Source organism: Octodon degus, unplaced genomic scaffold (genome assembly GCF_000260255.1).
Source record: "Octodon degus isolate 3935 unplaced genomic scaffold, OctDeg1.0 scaffold00189, whole genome shotgun sequence".
NCBI classification, from domain to species: domain Eukaryota; kingdom Metazoa; phylum Chordata; class Mammalia; order Rodentia; family Octodontidae; genus Octodon; species Octodon degus.
Genome location: NW_004524765.1, coordinates 2667900 through 2674512, shown reverse-complemented (window position 1 = coordinate 2674512; position 6613 = coordinate 2667900).

Sequence of the window (6613 nt, the reverse complement as noted above, 5' to 3'; positions counted from 1 at the left end):
TCTATTTCTTTCCTAAATTGTTTATTCAGGGGTTCCATCATTTTTATATTCTCTATTTTTTTATCAGTGTATTCTTTAGAAGCACTTGCTACTTCTTTGATTATAGTTACCACTACATTTTTTAGTTCCAAAATTATTTGTGATCTGATTTCTTCTATACCTTTCTGCAGTTGATTCTTTACTGTCAACACTATTATTTCAGATATATCTGGTGTGTGATTTCCAGTTTCCTCAGTGCTAGTGTATTCTGCATTTGTACTGGGTGGACTCGGGACCTGAGACTGCATTTTGCTCCTTGTCTTTGTCATTTTGTATACCACTGTCTCTGACCTTTGGTGAAAAGTTTGGATAGAGTTATTACCTTAGCACCAGGCCCGGATCTATGAAGCTCAGATTCCTCCAGGTGGGTGTTGCTTGGATCTGGCTGCTGTGCTCCACTTCTTTCTGCTGCAGGAGTTAGAGTTGAACCTTTTGTGTCTCTCTGGCAAGATGTTGTGCTCCTGAATCAGCTGGGTGGGTCTTGCCTCTAGCCTCTTTGCAGGGAGTTCTGTTGAAGGGTTCCATGCTGGCCTACAGCCTGGGTGGAATGAGGATCCACGGGCCCCAGGTCATCTCACTTACTCGCCGGGCCTGCGCTCCAGGTCTATTCAGGATCCCACCGGCCCCGGGTCGTCTCCCTCACTCGAGGGGCCTGTGCTCTGGGTCTATTCAGGATCCTGTGGCCCCAGTCATCTCACTCACTCTCCGGGCCTGCCCTCTGGGTCTGTTCAGTATCCCGTGGCCCTCAGTCGTCTCACTCCCAACTCATGTACATAAAGGCAAAGACACTGCTAAAGAGGTCCTAACCCAATACTTGGGGACCTAAAAAAGACCTATAACATACCTGTCTAAGAAACTAAACCCCACTTCAGTAGGTTGGCCAAATTGCCTGCGAGCCATAGCTGCCACTGCCATTTTGACAAAGGAAGATACTAAGCTTATGTTTGGCTAGGAGCTCCAAATCATGGTTCCTCATGTGGTTGAGAGCCTTCTTAAAAGCCCTCCTGACAGATAGCTCTTAAATGCACAGACTGTACAATATCAAGCTTTGCTCTTAGACCCAGCCTGTATTAAATTCTTGTCCACCAAAGCCTTAAACCCAGCCACCTTGTTACCAAATGATGACCCTGAGGTACCGCTCCATGACTGGCTTGAGGTGCTTGATGCAAAAACAAGCCTCAGAGAAGATCTCACAGACATTCCTATGGATGATTCTGATGCTACCTTGTACACTGATGGAAGCAGTTTTGTCCTAAATGGGGTACATTATGTCGGGGCAGCAATGGTCACAGATGACCAAGTGATCTGGGCCTTAGGACATAAGACATCTGCCCAACAGGTGGAGCTCATTGCCTTAACCCAGGCTCTCTGCTGGGGACAAAATAAGCAGGTAAACATCTACACTGACATAAGGTATGCTTTGCTGCCCTACATGTACATGGAGCTATTTATTAAAAATGTGGTCTATTAACCACTGGTAGACATAAAATTTAAAATGTCCAAGAGATCCTAGACTTGCTTATAGCCATGTGGCTCCCCAAAAAGATGACAGTTATCCACTGCCAAAGACACCAGAGGGTACACTCTCCAGTGGCCAGAGAAAAATGTTCTGGCAGATGCCACAGCCAAGGAGGTGGCACAAAAACCAGTGGGGCTGCTCAAGGCACTCTTGCCTGTCCTGCCATCCAGAGTGCTAGATCAGCCCAATTACTCTGATGCAGATCTTTTGTTAGCTAAAAGCTTTAAAACCACGCCAACACAAGATGGCAGATACAGCCAGACAGCAGGATTGTCCTTCCTGAGACATTAGACCAAAAGCACATTCAACAGATACACCAAGGGACTCACTTGGGAGAAAATAAATTGGCTAAACTGTTACAAAAATTCTATTTCATACCCAAACTGAATCAAATGAGTAAGAAAACCAGCCAACAGTTTCTCTACTGTGCCCAGGTAAACCCCAGGAAGATTACTTCTAAACCTAGACAGTGCACTGGAGGTATGTCTCCTGGGAAACACTAAAAAATTGATTTCAGTAAAATGGGTCCAGGAAAAAAGATATCACTATCTCCTTATATTAGTAGATACCTTCACCAGATGGGCAGAGGCCTATGCCACCCAATCAGAGTCAACTCTGATTGTGACAAAAGAGTTATTGACAAAGATTATTCCCAGATTTGGCCTACACATTACTACGGGGTCCGACAATGGTCCAGCTTTCATAGCCCAGATTACCAAAGATCTGTCCCAGGCCCTAAAATTAAAATAAAAGCTACATTGTACATATAGGCCTCAGAGTTCAGGTCAGGTAAAAAAAAAAAAATCAGACTCTAAAAGAAACTATTTCAAAATTAGGATTAGAGACTGACAAAAACTGGGTGAGTTTCCTTCTTTTTGCTCTATTGCAAGCCCGCTATACTCCCTATGTACATGGGATCACTCCCTTTAAATCTATGTATGGTCAGGCACCTCCCTTAATCCCCAAACTAGGGGAGGAAATCATGACATCCATTTCTAATCAGGAATTTGTTAGGTCCTTACAGGCTCTACAGTGTACACTACAGGCTACACATTCCCTCCTCTGCCATCAACATCCAAGACCAGAACAACTTGTCAGTCCACTGGCTGCAGAACCTGGCTCTCTGGTGCAGATAAAAAAGCAGGATCCGTCCACATTGGGACTTCATTGGGTAGGACCTTATCCCGTCATCCTAAACATGCTCACCTCAGTCAAAGTAGCTAAAAGGAAACACTAAATTCAACATACCCACATTAAGTCAGCTACAGTAGACTACAACTCAACAAGATGGTCAATCAAAAAGATGCCCAGGGGGCTGGGGAGATGGCTCAGTAGAATAAGCACTTCCCTGGCAAGCACAAAAAGGTCTGAGTTCAATCCCTGGTTCTGAAAAAATAAAAGATGCCCAATCAGCTCAAGATCAAGTTAGCATGCCAGGATACAGACCTGGCCTACCTCTCTTTTCAGTTCTTATCATGCATTATATATTACCTACATTTCATGTGCTGTCAGCCATACCTCTTGTGCCTATAATTAATTCCCATGATAACATATGGGTAAAGATAACAAATACTCTTAATTTGTCAACTTTCTGCTTAAAACAGACCTTAGATCTTCAATATGTGCTGAGTTCATGCCTAAGATCAGTGTACAAGCTTATAAAAGATATTAAAAATTTAACCTTTTAAAAACACATTTCTAAACCTGCTTCATCTTATGACTTGGCAAATTGGGGACCTGTCTCATGTGATGTACCACCTGGTACACTACATTTTGTCACCCCAAAGACTGTAGTTGCTTTAAATAAAACTTGTGTACAATTTGTAAACTGTACTAAAAAATGTTGTCACAGATTGTCAGGATTTCTAAATTGTTCTAGTCTTATAAAGTATTCATATGTAAATGATAATGTCTTATTATCCACCAGATGGTTTTTCACATGCAATGGATATACTTCTAACTATATACCAGCTTATCTAGACAGGGTCTTCTGTTGTTTAAACAGGTTTGACTATAACTCTTCTGTCTCAAGATAATTTGATGCTACACCATCCAAAAACATCATTGCCCTGCAAGAGGAAAAAAGTTTCTAACATCCTCTTCCTCCTGCCTATAATGATAAAGTCACTTTCCTGTCTGATGCAGAAACCTATGTTATGATACTCAGTGTTGTTAAAAACCTATACTTTGGTAAACTAGCAAAAAAAAATGTGCTGTTTTAATCTATTGGACAACAGCCATCAGATACAAAATCAGGTAAACATACTAAAAGAGTTAGCTCAAGATATCTGTCAAGGTAATGACTGGGGGTTATTTTCAATATATCCTTAGGTAAATAATCTGATAATTGCTCTGATTAGACCCGTGATCATGTTTCTTCTTGTCTTGCTCATCAGACCTTATATAATAAACTGTGTGACTACGTATATACAACAAAAAATTCAGACAATAAAATTAATGGTGGGGCCGGGTAGATGGTTCAGTGGAATATGTGCTTCCCTGGCAAGCGTAAGGATCTGAGTTCAATCCCCCGTTCCTCAAATAAATAAATAAATAAAATTAATGGTGTTAAAAATCTAACTATGAGCCTCTCACACCTCCAGACAAGTCAATCTATGAGGTTTAAATAAATCAAAGATTTGATTCCCAGATAAAACCAGTGGGGAATATAAAGGGTTAACAGAGTTCTGTGCCTTAACTGTGGGAAATTATTAAAAAATCCTTGTGCTTCCTGTTATCTACTCTAAGAAATATATTCTCCCTCTCGAGCTCAAGGCTGTTTAACAATAAATAACAGTTTCTTGTCAAGGCAACAAGCTCCCTTCCTAACCATCTCCTGTAATATGGTCAGCTTAAGATATATCTTATAAAATATACACTGATCACTAAGTTATAAAATATCTTTAGTTACACACAGTTTGCAGCTGTGTCAAGTGAATGTATTCTTCTGTTGTTCTGTGCTATATAACTAATCTTTTTTTTACCAAACTGAATGTGATTTCTGTTATAAATACCCCCCTGCTACCTACATTCAAGTGCTGATCAGTCTTCTGCATGAGAGATGGCTGACGGACCTGAGCTCAGTAAATAAAAGGCTCTATTCAAATTTCTATCTAGCTAATCTATGCAGAGTTGACCCATAACAGCACAAGCAACACTGGTAGACTGGAGAGAAGAAAAGCAGAAGGTATCCTCTGACCTTAAGAGCACACAAGGAACCCAGCACTGGTATCCAGTTAGAGGGAAACTTTTCAGCTTGGCTACACAGGGCAATGGAAATGGCTGGTAGGAGGTGGTCAGAGATGAAAGGAAAGAGGCATCTCAGAGGAAGAAAACCAGATTCCTGATATGAAGGTTACTGAACTCATAAGTACATGTCAAAAAGGGGAATGGCATATGATAATCAAAGGAAAAATGTACTCACCTCCTATTGTTTTCCCTGGACTTCTGTTACTATGTGAGAGAAATTTTTAAAATAGGTATGTAGTCTTAGAAGCCCAAATAAAGGTATAAGTAGCTGTAATTAATAATTTTATCTAATTATTCCTTCCCCTATTACCATATTTCCTTTTCCCACACAAAAAGATGGTGTGAGTTGTGAAATATCCTTTCCTGTTGCTGCTGGAACTATTTGCACTACTGTGTCCATTGCGTGCTGGGATTTCATTGTACTAGGAAGGTGGATGGTTTAAAAAACAGCACATAATGTCTGATCCAAAGCCATGTAATAATTAAAAAAAAGGGGGGGCCGGGGAGTTAACTCAGTAGAATAAGTGCTTGCCTGGCAAGCGCAAGGGCCTGAGTTCAATCCCCGGTTCAAAAAAAAAAAAAAAAAAAAAAGCCATGTAATATTCTAATGGTCTCTGTCAACCAGTGGTTTGGAAGGTGTAAGAAGTTGAACACCTTTCTTCATGTCTCTCTTGAACATGTGCATGGTATCTGTACTTTTAAAACCATCCCATGTAAGAATGCAAAGAACTTGTGCCAGAAGAGTGAAGAACCTGATCTATGTTGATATGAGATGCATGCAAGACTATCAAGGAAGATGAAAACATAGATAAATGTACCTACAAAAAGAGTGAAAACAATGAATATTACACTGTGCAGTGTGTTCTTCAAAAGGACAACACTGGGGCCAGGGAGATAGCCCAGTAGAATAAGTGCTTGCCTGGCAAGTGCAAGGACCTGCGTTCAATCCCTGGGGTGACATGGATCCCTTATCACTTAGACTAACTTTGTAAAACTTTGACCACTTTTCAAACAATTTCTATTATAGTTTCTTTTTCTTTTCCTTTTTAAAAAAACTTTCTTCTCACAAAAGAAAGAATTGTTATGGTACAGATGTAATCCCTATTATATGATACTAGACATGGGATTGAAATATTGATTATACTGTATTCACAACAATAAAACCACTCTGTACTGCATTCTCATGAGTGTCACTGTTCTTTTTCTGACTTTCAAATCCTTGGCTCCCAGTGTTCCAGGAAGGACTTCATTCTTAGCTCACTAGCTCTCCTTTCAAATTTCCCTGAGAGCTCAACCGGTTCCCTTGCCCTGTGCTCTGCCAGGGGAAAAAGGGAAGTCCCTCATCCCTTCAAACTCCTCTTGACTATACATGATTCCCTTGAAGCCATTGTCTATTGAAGACCCTTCCCATAGTGCTAGTTATAGAGGGCCCTGCAGTGGGTTCCAATCTCCTGCCTGGATTACTGCACACTGCGGGAAAGGAAAGAAAGAGCAAAGGAAAAAGTAGAGCAATGCATAGCAGGGATCTGGGACTACCACTTGCTCTCTGGGAACAAAAGACCCCAATCTCCAGATAGCCACCATTTTGCTAGCCATTGTAGGGATAGAGTGTAGGCTGCTTTTCCTTGAACAGCAGAGAGGCAGTGGCACAATGGACAAGTACAACTTCATAAAGGAAACAAGCCAAGCTCCATCTCCACATCTGGGTGCTAGACTCATTGACCTAGAGGAAGGTGATTTCTGCATTTCAAAACTGGCCATATGCCAGGCAGGGTAAGGAGGGCCTAGGACAGATACTATGCTAAT